General features: G+C 42.2%; 1 protein-coding gene and 1 pseudogene across 9 annotated transcripts in view; both read right to left on the bottom strand.

Moving 5' to 3' along the window:
• Macf1 (microtubule actin crosslinking factor 1) overlaps nt 1-16,589 on the bottom strand; it is a 332,217-nt gene that overhangs the window by 278,274 nt on the left and 37,354 nt on the right. The window lies entirely within an intron of this gene.
• Nucleotides 6,211-7,898, bottom strand: LOC121143941 (annotated as a pseudogene).

The raw sequence follows: 16,589 nt of genomic DNA, 5'->3' as shown, positions 1-16,589 counted from the left end.
AATAACTGCAAAATGCTGATTTTCACCCAGAGGGGAAATTTATCTGATAATATGATGGTCAAAAACAAGAGAACCCCTGGGCAAGGAAGAAAGGCACCTGAGAGCCAGAGAAGATGAAAGAATTTTTTGCTATTTGAGTGGTGCAGCACTTTACAGCAAGACCCTGTCTCGAAAACAAAACAAAAAAGGGGGTGGGAGGGAATGAATATTCCCTAATTCTACTGATAAAGTTATTCTCTATCTAATGGTATCTATGAATCTTTAAAACTCATTACCCAGTCAGGAAAAATCCCAACAAATGAGGAAAAGCTCCCCAAAATGAAAATTTTTCCACAGCCTCCCTGGAGATTTTTTTTATGTGAGAATTTACAAGGATTTCTCTATGATCCAGAAGAAAAACCTGAGTAAATTTAAAAACAAGAACTAAGCTCCTTTTAAAAAATGAGCTAGTATGTTGCAAAATGGGAGCCTGGGACCGCAAACACTAAACAAAGTTCCATTTGATCTGATGGATGCCCACGTGCCTTCTTTCCCAACGCCTTGTGGCCTCTGCTTTCCATCTGGCTGGAGCAAGAACAGGCCAGACTGAACAGGCAGCGCTGGCTTAGGAGAATTTATGTGGCCAAGTGAGCCCACAGGTGGCGCTGCTTGTTAATAACCGCTCCCGTGCCCTCAGGGGAAGTTAGCTGCAAGGTCAGCTGATGCAGAGAGGACAGGAAATCTGGGCAGCCAGATTCCAAAGGAGTCTGTGTCCCTGTCAAGGCAAGGGACATCCTGCCAGGTTTCATTCCAAAGGTCTTGTCACTTCCAACAGTTGCTTCCTAGTGGGCTCAAATATATAAAGGACTGTCCAGAGAATGTGGCCAGAGTGGAACCATGCAAGTCCCCATGAGGAACTGAGTTTCTATGGCCTAAGTTAGAGAATGAAGAGGTCTAATACCACAGGTCAAGTAGGCACAGCCCAGGACAGGGGTTCAAAACAATGCTCTTATGTCTGCAAGTCTTCAAAGAGGATGAGGAAGCTTAGACTTGCTCATTTTTTCTCTCAAATGAAAACTTCTGCTGAAAACAAAGCCTCCTTCCTTCCCACCCAACGCCCAACTGATTTATAGTCACCAAGTGTCTCCTGGTATTCAAAAACTATGCTATCAAACAGGAAATGAAAAAATATCCATTTCTTTCCGAAGGAAAGGGAAGAATCGCATCACATCCCATCCCTATAGTGACAGGAAATCAGCTGTTCAGGGTCTAAACCAGGCTCAGGGAACCTCACTCCCTCTGAACTGTACCCGTCTGATCCAGAGACAAAACCTAGCTGCTCTTGAGCAAAGTCACCTTGTTATGAGCAAAAGAAAGCACCGTGTGCTCTAAATGCCAACACGTCCCACAAATAGATGGAAGGAAAAGAACCCAAAAGTAATGCTTATAAAAAGACACAAATGACATTTGCCAATAGCTTCAGGTGACCCCAATATTTGTCCATACCCACCCAATCCGAGGCTGTAACTGGGCATGAGAGGTACAAGCCAGAAAAGCTGGCTGAAAATTTCTTGTCTTCCAAGAGCAATCATTGTAATAACAGTCTTTCGGCAGTGTCTAGCTACCAAGGGCACAGTGCTGGCTTTCCCAACCCGCCAGACTGCTGGCCCCTCCCTCTGCTGAAGGCTATTCCTTGTTGAGAGGAACAGACAGGTTTTCTTTTGTCCAGCTTGCAAAGAAGGTCACAGTCAACTAGAAGCCTTATCCAAGGCCATTAGCTAAAAAGAGGAGGCACTCAACAACTACCAATGTTCTTCCACAAAAATAGAACTGCTAACAGGTTCTCAAAAAGCTCAACAAAAACTCGTCCCATCTACCAAACAAAATGCCTTCTCCCTCTCGCCTATTCCCACTTTCTTCTAATATCTCTCAATTTGGTATGCTAGGCATGTACCTGTCTGCAGCCCACACGTTTAAAGCATCCCTCCACTACTCAACTTGACATTTATTTAGTCAGTCATTTGTTTGTTTTTTAAAACAAGATCCCATTATACCCCAGACTGGCCTCAAACTCATTATATAGGTGAGGATAACCTTGAACTCCCGATCCTCCTGACTCTACCTCCAAGGTTCAGGATTACAGGCGTATAACAAAGGTCGTCCTTTGTTTGTTTGTTACATGTTTGTTTTTTAATGTCTCACTACGTAATAACCTTGGCTGGCTTGGAGCTCACAGAGATCCACCTGACTCTACCTCCCAAGTATTGGAATTAAAGGTGTATGGCATCACACCCAGCAACGTGCAGCTTTTTGGAATACATGTATTAATTCTTAGAAATGAGCCCTGTGCTAAACATCATGTGCACAAAGATGAATGAGATGCCTTCCCAGCACTCAAGATGTGCAGACTCTTATGGAAGACAAAAAGTCAAATAATTGTTATTCAGCAGAATGGGTATCATCAAAAAGAAAGAGTATAGGTCTCAGCCACATCTAGGGATACCTGTTTCACCCAGTGAAAGGAACTTTTCAATCAAAGATCTCTGAAAATATTCTACCTTCCTCATTCCCAACTTAACACATCCAAATGATGTTGCCCACAATTCCAAGGCTGTCAATTAGCAGGGCATGTAAGAACAGGAACAGCTCCACAAGGGAAGAGAACTCTTGAGTCAGCTTTCAGAGGAAGTTCCATAAGACCACACCCAGAAAACCTGACCTGAACAATTCCTATTGTCCGCCCCTCCCAGGGCCAGAGACTGGACGTGTAGGAGGATTTATTTGAAGAGAAAAAAAGGAGTAGACACCAAAACCCACATTATTCCCAGGGACCAAACCTCTCCCCAAGATAGTCTTAGTCTGTCACTTAGTTTTATTCTTCTCACTAGGCTAATGGGCAACTTCATCATGCAGGGAGGTATCTAACAGAAAACAATTTATTTTTTAAAAGTATTTTTAAAAACAAAAGTCCAGTCATTAGAAAAATGTTATAGCTGGGCAATGGTGGCACCCTCCTTTAGTCCCAGCACTCAGGAAGCAGAGGCAAGAGGATCTTTGTGAGTTTGAGGCTGGCCTGGTCTACAGAGTGAGTTCCAGGACAGCCAGGATTACACAGAGAAACCCAGTCTCAAAAAACAAAACAAACAAATAAGAAGCAAAATAAACAACAACAAAATAGAATTTTAATTTAACCCTGTCTCGCAAAACACATAAGAAAAAAGGGAGGGAGAGAGAGAGGGAAAGAGGGAGACTGGCTGGCTGACTCTAAGGGTCTTGATTATATAGCTATACTCTGTTCAAAGCATCACTAGAGATGAACTTGAAGATGACCTTATCTTCTAATGAGAAGATATCCACTAGATCAGTGAGGAATCAAACCTAACAAACTACTTTCTCTGGGTCCACACTACAGAAAGTAAAAAAGTGAAAAATAATGAGATCTCTCTACTGACAAAAGTGTAAACTGTCATATTAGGAGGCCCAACATAGGTTTTAACAATCATCACAAGCTATTTTCTCTACCTTCCTACCATCTGAGGGGAAGAAATAAGTGGAAAGGTGGAGTAGAATCAATCCTCAGTAGATAGATAAACCCAGGAGGGTCCACTGCACACCTGGTCCTCAGGGGTAGAGCTGTTGACCCACTGAATGTACATGGCAGGAGAATATCAGGAAGACAGGTGGGGTGAATGAAAATAGCAGCACTGAAACCAAGAACTGTCACTACCAGTTCACACTGCTAAATGCAAGAGACCTTACCCCCAAGGTCTAGGGCAGGTTAGGAAAAGTAAAAGAAAGTGTATCTCTCTACATGCTATGTTGCCTCTCTTGGATTTCCTTATTCAAACTCAAGCTTTTTCTCCAGACTCACTCTAATGAGAAAGAAAGTAAGTGGTTGGGTGGTACAATTTATTGCAAATAATAATATAGCAATTAATAACTGGTTTGCACCAGAGAAGCCAGTTTGTCAAATTAGTCTACTGGTTCTAAGAAGCTCCTCTCTGCATTACATCATCCCTTTATGGTTTTAATAAAGTCAAATCCCCATGTTGACAATGTGGTATCCTCCCATCCATTCCCTTTCCAAGCCTCCTCCTACACTCGCTGTCTTTCTTCCCTGACTTCATACAGCAGAGGAGGAAGCACAACCTGAAGCACAGGTATTTCATCTGCTGACACTCCTCTCAGGCACACGCCTGGTCCTGTCAGACAGCCAAGATGACATCAGCCAGCTCAGTGTTTCTTAAGGCTTTCAGTGCTAAGGCACCTTTCTTTAAAAGGGTGTGAAGTACTAACGAAATCTAATCACATCAACATTTGATGAATACTTGGTGAATATAGGGCACTAGGCTAGGCAAAATGGAAATAGAAAAAGCTAGTCATAACCCATGAGCCCCAGAAGTTCCATCTAACTGGACAAATACATGGATGGATTCATTAAGTAATTGAAGTACAAAAGATGGCTAGCTGTGCGTTGGTGGCGCACGCCTTTAATCCCAACACTCAGGAGGCAGATGCAGGCGGATCTCTGTGAGTTCGAAGCCAGCCTGGTCTACAGAGGGAGTTCCAGAACAGCCTCCAAAACAATATAGAGAAACCCTATCTCGAGAAAAAAAAATGGCTAGGATACAGTTCAGTTGGTACACAGTCTATCTAGACTGCACAAAACTTTGGGTTCAACCCCCAATGTCACCAAAATCAAATGCAGTAGATACTCCTACTGTAGTTCCAGCTTTCATGGGAAATGGAAGCAAGACGGTCAGAAGTTCAAGGTCATCTTCAAAGTCAAAGACAACATTTCACAAAGAGTAAATGAATAGCAGAAATTCATGCTGAGTTTGGAAAACCAGTGAATGATCACAGGTAAGAATGGTTTGCATAGGATTAGTAGAAAATGTGACCTGAGTTTCAAAGACAGGCAGGATTAGACTAGCTCAGCAGGAAAAAGCATTTGCTGAAGAGCTTGATGTCCTGTGTTCGATCCCCAGGACTCATGCTGTGAAGAGAATTCATTCTCCCTAGTTGTCTTCTGACCTCGGGACATTGATGGGAGATGTCATTCTGAAATCTGTCTCTTATTGGTTGTTGAATAAAGCACTGTTGGCCAATAGGGAAGCAAGATAGGTGGGACTAAGAGTCGAGGAGGATTCTGGGAAAGAGAAACACAAGGAGCCAGGATGTAGCTGCCATAGGGGTAAGAGGTCCGGACCCCTTTCTCCGGTAAGAGAAATACTTAGATTAACAATTATGGAGTAAATACTTAAGTCAGAGCTAGCCAGTAAGAAACCAAGCAAACGGCCAACAGCTTCATAATTAATATAGCCTCCTGTGTGTTCATTTGGGTCTGATGCAGCTCTGGAACCAGGCTGGCGGGAAGGCTTCACTCTACAGGACATGTTCCTGAAAATATGAACTATGGTGATTTGAATGAGAACAACCCCATAGGCTCATGTGTTTGAATGTGTGGTCCCCAGTTGGTGGAACTGTTTGGGAAAGATTGTTAGGTGTGTGTCATTGGGGTGAGCCTTGAGGTTCAAAGACTCATGCCATTCTCAGTTAGCTCTCTCTGGGTAGGCTTCATGCTTGTGGATGAGATGTAAGCTGCCAGCTTCTGTTCCAGTGCCATGTCTGCTACCATGCTCCCCACCATGAGATAGGTTCATGAACTCTAACCTTCTAAAACTGTAGTCCTCCTATAAACTCTTTCTACTATAAATTGCCTTAGCCATAGTGCCTCTTCACAGCAATAGAAAGGTAACTACAATATAAACAGCACACACTTACAATATTAACAAAAGTTTCTTTTTATTTATCTTTTTATTTTAGACTAGGTTGGGCGCTCAAACTCACAGAGATCTGCCTGCCTCTGCCTCCCGGGTGCTGGGATTAAAGGTGTGTGCCACAACCACCTGGCCCAAAAGTTTCTCTTTAGAGACACATATTTTACATGTCAAAATGATACTCAAAATTAAGCTAGCTACACAGAAAAAAAGCAAATCCAGGTACTTAGGAAGCCAAAGCAGGGCAACAGAGCATGGTGGCTTATCTCTATAATTCCAGCACCTAAGAGGCTGAGGAAGGAGGCTTACCATAATTTGTTGTTGTTGTTTGTTTTTTGAGACAGGGTTTCTCTGTATTGTTTTGGAGGCTGTCCTGGAACCCTCGCTGTAGACCAGGCTAGCCTCGAACTCACAGAGATCCAAATGTCTCTACCTGAGTGCTGGGAATAAAGGCATGTGCCACCAATGCCCAGTAGGTTACCATGAATTTGAGGCCAACCTGCACTACATAGAGAGTTCTGGACCAATCCTGGACTAGGCTACAGTGAGACTATCTCTAAAAAACCAGACAAATATATAGATAGGCAGGCAGGCAGGCAGGCTATTGAGCAATAGAAGAAACAATCAATAAGAGAAATATTGGTTGGAGAGACAGTTTAGTGGATTAGAGTAACTGCTCTGTAAGCTTAAAACCAGAGCTTAAATCCCAGCAACTTTACTTTTTAAAAGGAAAAGAGTATTGACTACTGGGTCTGTTCCAACATAAGCTGGCAAGTAAAGAAATAAATAAGGCTTATTTTGAGCCTGACCAGTGAACTAGATGGAGAAGAGGAAAGTAAAAGAGAAACCTTCCACTTTGTCTCTGTCCTCATTCTACTTACATGTATTACAATGATTTTTATAATAATAAAAACCAACAGGCCTGTGTTTTTCCTCTTGTGTTTTAAGGCATTCTCTTTTAAAGTAGACCACAATTCCTCTCATACCTGACTAAGACATGGTGGCAAAATTTAAACCAGTAGGTTAAAAGTGCCAACTGAAGTAACACCCTTTTCCTATTCATACTCAATAAGCACTCACAAACATACAAGTAAATGTCACATCCCTGACCCTTTCAGTAAGCAAGATTCCAGAACTAGGAGTTTTTTAGAGAAAAAGAGACTTGGGTCACTTAGTTCTACCCTAGAGAGATAAGGAAAAGTTTCGTATATTGGTTAAGAGTGCAATTCTAAAGCCCATCTCCCCACTCCACCACGAGCAAGTATAACCTCGAGCAAGTTGCTTCACTGGCTGAGCCGCACTTTCTCATCTGTAAAATGGTGATAATAAAACGTTGGAGAGGGATCTGGAGAGATGGTTAAGAACAGTCTGCTCTTCTGTAAAACTGGTTCAATTCCCAGCACCCACATCAGGAAGTGCTCACAATCACTTGTAACTCCAGCTTCAGGATATCCTGTGCACTCATGTACACAAACATATGTGTACATACACACATGTATAATTTTTAATTTAATTAATCTACAAGGCTGTTATGAGAAATAGATGAGGAACCCACAATTTTTTTTTACTTTTATCTGCATTTATTTTATGATGAATTTATTCCCGGGCCATAAGTTTTGCTTCTTCAGTTTCTTCTGGGATATCTTTTTCTTCTGTGCAACCTCCTCTTCTGGCTTTGGAACAATCTGTTCCTTTTCCACGAGGATCATCTCCATGTGACAGGGGGAGTTCATGTTTGGGTTAATCTGGTTGTGAGCCCTGTAAGTTCATTGAAAACATCTTAGGTGCTTTGTTTACCTGAATGTTTTCGATGACCAGAGAATCTACCTCTAGACCCTTAAGCTCAGCATTACTCTCTGCACTTTTAAGCATGTGTAGCAAAAATTCAGCACTCTTTCTTGGCCACCGACCCTGTGTCCAGCCCCACTGTTTGGCCTGGGCCCATCTGCCGATTCCACTATTGTACCGCTGGAACGGCACACATTGCTTCTTCAAAGTGACATCTTTCAGGTATTTGGTGGCTTTTCAGACATGCATACCCTTGATGGCCTGGGCAGTTTCACAGGTATTCTTAAAGCGAACCTGGAGATATGAACCTCTTGACTTGCATGATTTCTGGGTGGAGAGAGTAGTGAACCATCTTCACAAGTTACCTCAGGTCGCTTACAGGAAGAGCCATAAATTTCTTAACATAGTCTCTGGCACAAAGTAAAACTGGATAGGAGCTGTTGTGGAATAGTTGTACACTGTGTGGAAGTGTATTACTGTGACTGGTGTAATAAAAAGTTGAACAACCAATAGCTAGAAAGAGGTTAGACAGGACAGATAGGACCCAAAGGGAAAAAGAAGGTCACCAGCCAGCCAGAGAGGAAATGGGAGCTACAAGATGAAAGAAAGCTAAAAGGCCACAAGGCAAAATGTAGAGTAATATAAATGGGTTAATTTAAGATATAAGACCTGCCTAGCACTCGGGAGGCAGAGACAGGCGGATCACTGTGAGTTCGAGACCAGCCTGGTCTACTGAGTGAGTTCCAGGACAGCCTCCAAAACATTACAGAGAAACCCTGTCTCGGAAAAAAAAAAGACCTGGGTTGGAGAGATGGCTCAGAGGTTAAGAGCACTGGCTGCTCTTCCAGAGGTCCTGAGTTTAATTCCCAGCAACCACATGGTGGCTCACAACCATCTGTCATGAGATCTGGTACCCTCGTCTGACCTGCAGGGATACATGCAGACAGAACACTGTACACATAATACATAAATGCTATAAGCCAAGCTTTCATAATTAATAATAAGTCTGTGTCATTATTGGGGAGCAGATGGTCTCAAAAAAAGTAGATTGAGAAAGCTTACTACACTGGGGTATGTGGATGAGGAAGGTGCTTGCTTTATGAGGGAGGGAGGGAGGGAGAGAGAGAGAGAGGGAGGGAGGGAGGGAGGGAGGGAGGGAGGGAGGGAGGGAGGGAGGGAGGGAGGGAGGGAGGGAGGGGGAAGAAGAGGGAGGGAGAGGGAGAGACAGAGAGAGAGAGTCAGTCTGAGAACAAATTATGCCCTCAAGGACACAGACACACTCCTTTTAAGGGATCCTACTCCTACATTTCTATCACCACCCCCCAGATCATCAAATTATGACCCCATCATCTACTGATGACTCAGAGTCCAGGGATGCTGCCACATCCCCACAGCCTTGCTTCTAAACTCTGCTGTACTGGGGAACTGCACCTTTAACATGCAATTCTTATCATTATTTGGGACCTGGCTGGTATGACAGAGAAGGACTCGCTACAAGGAGCTATTAAAATAATCTAAGCTGGTTGGTGGTGGTAAACTCTTTTGATCCCAGCACTTGGGAGGCAGAGGCCGGTAAATTTCTGTGAATTCAAGGCCAGTCTAGTCTACAAAGTGAGTTCCAGGACAACCAGAGCTACACAGAGAAACCCTGTCTTGGAAAAAAAAAATTAATCTAATCCAGAAGAAAAAGCATCTCCCACCCAAGCTGCCAATCAGCTCTGAGTGCTTCCCTGATGCTGAAAACACAAGAAAAGGTATAAAGCTAGGTGGTACTGGTATCCATACTCAATTTAAGGAAAACTGTTGAAGTCCAAGCCCTATAACTATAAATGTAGTTTGTTTACTTTGTAATTTTGAGGTGGGGATTGTCCTAGCTAGGTTATACTTTAATGGTGGATATTTAAGAGCAGTAGTACCCTAGCGCTGGTATGAAGGCAAAGAATAAATAGCAGCTATAGAGACCACAAAACTCATTCCAGAAGTTAGGAATAAGACACAGCAGATTCTTAAGAACCTCAGAACCAATTCTTCCAAAAATCCACAGAACTACAAAACAATGGGATATAGCTCAGGGATATAGTTCAGTTGGTAGAACACTTGCCTAGCATCTTCGAGGCCTTAAACTCTATCCCCAGTTTAAAAAAATGAATTTTTTTATTTAAAAGGGAGTCTTTATATACAAAGAAAACTAATCCCAGCAGGAGCAGTTAGATCTCTGAATTCGAGGCCAGCCTGTATAAAGAAACTACTGATAGGGCTGACTGTTACGTTGATCTAGGGGCCTGATCTACAGAGTGAGTTCCAGGATAGCCAGGGCTACACAGAGAAACCCTGTCCCTAAAAACATAAACAAACACAAACAAAGCAGCAACTAAACATTGGTGGTTGTCCTATTACAAAATGTATTTTGAAAACAAATTTACCTAAAATCAAAAGGTTAGTGATTTTAAAAACAAACAAATGATAACTTATCTCCCAACAATAAAGAATACTATTATAGAAAGACCGTAGGACCAATCTACAGGGAGTCCAAACATTTCTAGGTTTCTTCTCTCTGCTTCTCATTCCTCCCTTGGATGAACAGAAAGGGAGAAAAGAGAACCCATGTACATTGACTATCCACGGTGTGTTTCTTGTATGTTGAGTGACAGTAACACATTATCTTAATCAAATCTCAAAGCATCCCTGCAAGGTATGAACTATTCTTCCCACTCCTAGTGAAGAAATCAATGTTTAGGAAGGCTAAATAAGTTGCCCAAGGTCATGTACCCAGGAAGTAGCTGAGCCAAGGTTCAAACACCTTCTTCTTAATTCTACCAACCTGCTTGAACAAGTAATTTTGAACCAACTCCCTAGATAAAATTTTCTTCCAAAGTTTTGATTGAAACCACTAGGTGATAATGACTCACTTAAGAGATCTGATAAGTAGTACCAAGCTGCCTCTGAATTCTTATATCTGTGCCCCTAGATTAATGCAGCACTCGGTCCTATCAAAAGCGTCTTTGTGCAGATGATTAAAGAAAGTTCAGAGACCAAGTGTCAGCAGAGTGCTCAATCACAGATTGGACATCTATCTCAATCCCTACCCTCAAAGCTCTGGAACCATTTCAGAAGACGTGGAAAGAACCAGTGGTCAGGGAGGACTGGACACAACATAACCTTTGTGCTCACAAACTCCTAACAGCTATGGTCTGTACAAAACCTGTATAAGATCAAGCCAACCAACATACTAGCATGTAAGTGGGGAGGGGCTCATGAGCCCCCACCCCTGAGTAAGGAGATATGGCCAGTTGATGGCTTTTGGGATGGGGGAATCAATTTTCATTAAAGGTGTGACCCATGATAAGTAAACCACGCTCCAGTGGATAGCCCCACACCCATAAGGGCAGCATAAATCAGACTCAAATAAATCATTTAAAAAAAAAATCAAAGTTGGGAGAGGTGGGGAGATGGAGTGGATCTTGGAGATCATTATGACCAAAATGCATTGCATAAAATTTTTGAAAAATTAATAAAAAATGCTATGTTAAAATTTGAGCCAGGTATTATGAGCACACCTTTGATCCCAATACTTGAAGGAACAGTAGGTGAACCTCTGTGGGTTTGAGACCAGCCTGGTCAGTGAATTTGAGGTCAGTTAGGGCTTCACAGTGAGACCAGTGTCAAATTTTTAATTAATCTCATTTTTAATTGTCTGTATATATGCTACCTGTGTAACATAAAGGATTTTAAATATTAGATTAAAAATGTAAAGAGACCTTATAAGAAAAAAGCAAGGCTGGATGTGGTGGCACACACATTTAATCCCAGCACTGGGGTGGCAGAGGCAAGTGATCTCTGAGTTCCAGGCCAACCTGCGGTTACATAGTGAGACTCTTTCTCAAAAACAGAAGAAAAAAATAAGAAGAAGAGAGAAAAAGCTCTTATAAATCTCTTCTTATTCCAGTTTTACAATAAGGAAATGAGAACCAAGAAAAAAAGTTGGAACCAATATTGTCTGCTTTCTAGTATAATACATAAATTTGAGAGCAATGAAAATAGAGCACAGATGGACAAATCAGACACTCTTAGTTTACTTCTTGGCTCTCTTGTGTGCGCATGTTCATTTAAGCTATTTGCTCTGTTTTCTCTTGTGAAAACACACACAATTCTTAGTTCATAGGTTGCTCTATGGGCTGAATTAATAAACACATAAACTGCTGAACACATTAATGAGTACTGTGTGTTTTAACTGTTGCAGTGCCACAACCAGCATTAAATAATGCTAGGGAGAGGCTGAAAAGATGGCTCAGAGTTTAAGAACAATGAGTTCTTCTAAAGATCAAGGTCTTATCCCCAGCATCCACCCACATGGACATTCACAACCATTTTAACACTAATTCTAGGGGATTCTGATATACTCTTCTTATCACCCAGGCACCTGACATACATGAGGGCAAAACATCCATACACATAAAATAAAAATGAATACTGATAATGGCGGGGAAATGCCAGTATATGGATACACTAGCACAGCTTTATAGGACTGCTCTCATTCAGAAAGAGGAGAGGGGAAGATAGGGCTCTTCCTGTATGTTTGTCTAGTTCAGCTAGCATCAACATTTACTGAGTATTTTACTTTATTAGCAGTATTTCTGTTAGACATCACCAAATTCCACTAATTCTAAGGCATATAAATTTCTAAATCCACCAATAGTCCATTTACTATCTTCAATAGCCCTATGAACAGGCAAGGAAAATAGTACAGCACTCACCTAGCATGCAGAAAGCCCTTAGTTCCATCCCCAGTAATTAAGAGAACAAAGTTAGTAACTAGTGAAACCAAGTTTCAGTACCAGATCTGCCAAACTCTCAAAGCTTTTGCACTGAACAATCAATCATTACTTGGTCTTTCTCGAACTTTAATATGTACAGACGCAATCACTAGAGAATAATGCTAAAATGAAGACTAATTCAACAGTCTGCAGAGAGGCCAAAGATTCTGCAGTTCTAAAAAGCTCCCAGGTGTGACAGGTCCCTGGCCCACCACCAGCCAAAGCCAAACTATTGTTTCTGTGACCCACCCACCCCCCTTCCTGAATCTCTAGCCTGCCCTGATCTCTGTGATCAGCTAATGAAACTCTCCAAAGTTAATGAGTATGGCCTAACCCCACCCTAACTCTCAGCTCCGGTCTCTAAGCAACACAGGTAATTAGGATCTGCCTACTTACTACCAAAACAGCTAGTTTCAACTGGGCTCAGTCCTTTCCCACTCTACCTGTTCTATATCTCTGACACCATTTTTTGTTGAGCTCTTGGTGCTGAAGAACACTACCAAGAACATTCAGAAGTGGCTCTGTGCACAAGAGAGTGATTGTAACCACCTTTCTAGACAGCTGCTCTGAACCCCGGTCTAAAAGGAAGTCTGAAGTTTAAATAGGCGCATTATAACTGAGTCTCCTCTCTATAGACCTACTGCTCCATAGGTTCTCTTAAAGTAAACAATTTCTGCACTCTGCTTCAGTAGCCCAGGTCACACTACTGTTCAGAGTTATCTGACATGAAAATCCAAAAACAACTCAAACCACAAACCCAAAACTTATGCTGTGACTTATGGTAGAGGATCTATTGCCAGGTGGGGCTAATCAGACTGAACAGAAAACCCAGCTCAATCACTAGCTGTGAGATCCTCAGGGAAGCTATTTAGGTTCTTAACCTTGTTTCCTAAGCCATAAAACATACTGTGTCACTGGACTGCCACAGGATGTGGTTTGTGATGAATAAGCACGCCTTTAGTCCCAGCACTTGGGAGGCAGAGGCAGGCATATCTTTGTGAGTTCGAGGCCAGTCTGGTATACAAAGCCAGTTCCAGGACAGCCTCCAAAACAATACAAAGAAACCCTGTCTCGAGAAAAAAAAAAAAAAAAAAGAATTCAGCACTCAATGGCTTCCTACCTTCTCCTTCATCCATCCCTGTTCATAGAGATATACAGTCATAATCCACATTAATACCAAGTCACATAAGGAACCATGATTAAACACAACCTTGTTTAAAAAACAAAAACAGAACCACTAAGCTAGGCATAAGGCTTAGCAGGTAAAAGCATTAGCTGCACAAGCCAGAGTCCTGACTCCAACCTCTAGAACCCATGTATGAGGCCAGATGCGGTGACACTCCTAAGGCGAGATGAAAGGCTAAGAACAAGGTAATTACCCTGAAGCTAGCAGACCTGCCAGCCTGGAGGATGCAATACAACAGAAAACTAGACAAAAAGACCCTGCCTCAACAAAGGAGAAGGCAAAACAGTCCTGTAAATTGTTCTCTGATTTCCACACATTAGCTGCAGTGCGAGTGCACATGCACACACACACACACTTTTTAGGTTTTTTTTTAATTTTATATGTATGAGTGATTTGCCTGCGAATATGTAAATATGCTACATGCACTGTGGGCACATGCCTGGTGCCCACAGAGGCCAGAAGAGGGTGCTGGATCCCCAGGTACTGAAGTTATTCATAGTTGTAAGGCATCATGTAGGTGCTAGGAATATATCTGGGTCCTCTGCAAGAACAGCCAGTGCTCTTAACTGCTGAGCCATCTCTCCAGCCCCATTATATTGTTAAAAACAACAACAACAAAACAAATCTAAGTATGACAGCATAGTTCTTTGATGCCAGACATTTAAAAAGGTTCAGGCTGGAGGATCAAGAGTTCAAGACCAGACTGAACTGCATGGGTAGACTCTGCCTCTGCAATTATTCACCTGGAGAAGAGATCTGGATTTATTACTAATCGTTAACTGATCTTTTGCAAGTCACTGTGCCCTTACATGTCTCTTCCTTATCAGAAACAAGAGTGACCAGAATTTACACCTGTCATACCAGACAGGCACTCCTCTCAGAGCTAGAGATTGTTAGAGCTAGTAAACTCCACTTTTTTAGGGAGAGGGGTTATTTTGTTTGACTTCTGGTTTTGCTTTGTTTTGTTTTGTTTTGTTTTAAATGAACACCTCCTCCTTACAAGACAGGGTTTCTCTGTGTAGCCATGACTGTCTTGCAACTTGCTTTATAGACCCAGCTGTCCTGCTGTCTTCTGAGTGCTGGTATTAAAGGCATCTGCCACCACTGCCTGGCCGAAAACATTTCTCAATAAACTGCTTACTAGACATCAGGATACAAACTGTGCTACAAGAACAATGAAACCATACTTCTGGATGTCATCTGCCTTCAAGTGCTGGAATTAAAGATGTGCACCACCACCACCTAACAAAAAGGAGTCTTAGCCGGGTGTTGGTGGCGCACGCCTTTAATCCCAGCACTCGGGAGGCAGAGGCAGGTGGATCTCTGTGAGTTCGAGACCAGCCTGGACTACCAAGTGAGTTCCAGGACAGCCTCCAAAGCCACAGAGAAACCCTGTCTGGGGAAAAAAAAAAAAAAGAGTCTTAAAACTTATGGAAGTCCATGGAAGGCCTCACCATCCTTGGGAAGCAGGTAGTGGGTAGGTTGGGGAAGGGAGGTTGGTAGGGGACATGGGAGGATGGAAGAGGGAAGGGGGAAGATAAGTAAAATGATTGTTTCTAAATAAAAAACAAAAACAAAACGTATAGAGTCTTACTCTATAGGTAAGGCCGGCCTCAAACTCAATGCAATTCCTCTGCTTTGACATCCCAAATGCTGGATGACTATGTTTATATCCTTGGCCTTTTACATTTCTTTTCCTTTGTAGATTTTGTGATAGATCTCATTAAATTGCTTAGGCTAGACTCATTCTGTACCTTAGGCAGGCCTTAAACTTGAGATCATCCCACCGCAGCTTCTTTTTTTTTTTTTTTTTTTTCCTTAAGTAGCTGGGTTTAGACTACAGCAGTTGTCCAGGTCCACTGCAGAACTTTTTAGCAAAAAATCTACCTGATTAAATTTTGTTGTTTTTTTTTTTAATGGAAATTTCACTCTATAGGTAAGGTTGGCCTCAAACTTGATACAATTCCTCTGCTTCAACATTCCAAATGCTGGGTGGCTACGATACCTGGCCCTATTCATACTTCTGAGAGTTATTTTTCTGATAGGAATGTGAAAGAAAGCTTGATGAGAAATAAGTCAGACCAGTTCAAAGCACTTCCTTGGCAGTCCAGGTAGAGCCGAGAGATGACAGCTGGAAAGAAGCGTAGGAAATGGACTCAACAAAACTTGTTGAAGGACTGACTGTCTGGGCAGTTGTAGGACAGGGGACAGACACATGAAGCCTGAGTTTTGGCATGGACTGCTGGATGGATAGCAAAGGCATTCACTGAGGTGGAGAACACAGAAGCAGTGTGTCTGTGAGCAAAGAGAGGGCAACATTTAGACATTTAGGATATCTATAGAACTATCACAGGGAAAATACTGTGAAAGTTGCCATAAGAACAAAGAAACATAAGAACCATCACAATTTACAAAGTGGTTCAATTCATGAAATAGATCATATTATACTTAAAGGCCTTCAAAGAGATCACAGTTAGGCTGGAAATTTCAAACAAACATGTGCAGCGTTAAATAACAAAAAATACAAGAACCGGGGTAAGTAAAGCAGCCTGCGTTGCAAGAATGAATCGCAAGGAAAACCCTTGTTACGTTTAAAGAGCATGATCAAATCGTTACTTGCCTTCTAATCCCTGGAACTTTTATTTAACTTTCCAAACATCACCAGCCTGTATTTGTTGAAGGTACTGCGCCATCTTTTTTGGCTTTGTTTTAACTTGATTTCTATGTGTGTATGTATGTGTATCATGTACATTCAGTGTCAGAAGAAGCCATCAGATTCCCCTGGTTCTGACTGGAGTTACAGATGGTTGTGTGCCACCATGTGGATGCTAAGAGTCAAACCCTAGTCCTTTGTAAGAACAGTCGGGATCTCCAGCCCCCGGTACTATACCATCTTTAAAGTCAGAAAGCAAGATGTAGTTAACAAAAGGAAGACAAGCCGGGGCTGGGCAGTGGTGGGTGGCACACACCTTTCATCCCACACTTGGAAGACAGGCAGGCGGGATCTCCGTGAATTTGAGGCCAGTCTGGTCTACACAGAGC

Source organism: Mesocricetus auratus, unplaced genomic scaffold (genome assembly GCF_017639785.1).
Source record: "Mesocricetus auratus isolate SY011 unplaced genomic scaffold, BCM_Maur_2.0 Super-Scaffold_100014, whole genome shotgun sequence".
Lineage (NCBI taxonomy): Eukaryota > Metazoa > Chordata > Mammalia > Rodentia > Cricetidae > Mesocricetus > Mesocricetus auratus.
This window is presented reverse-complemented; position numbering and strand designations above follow the sequence as displayed.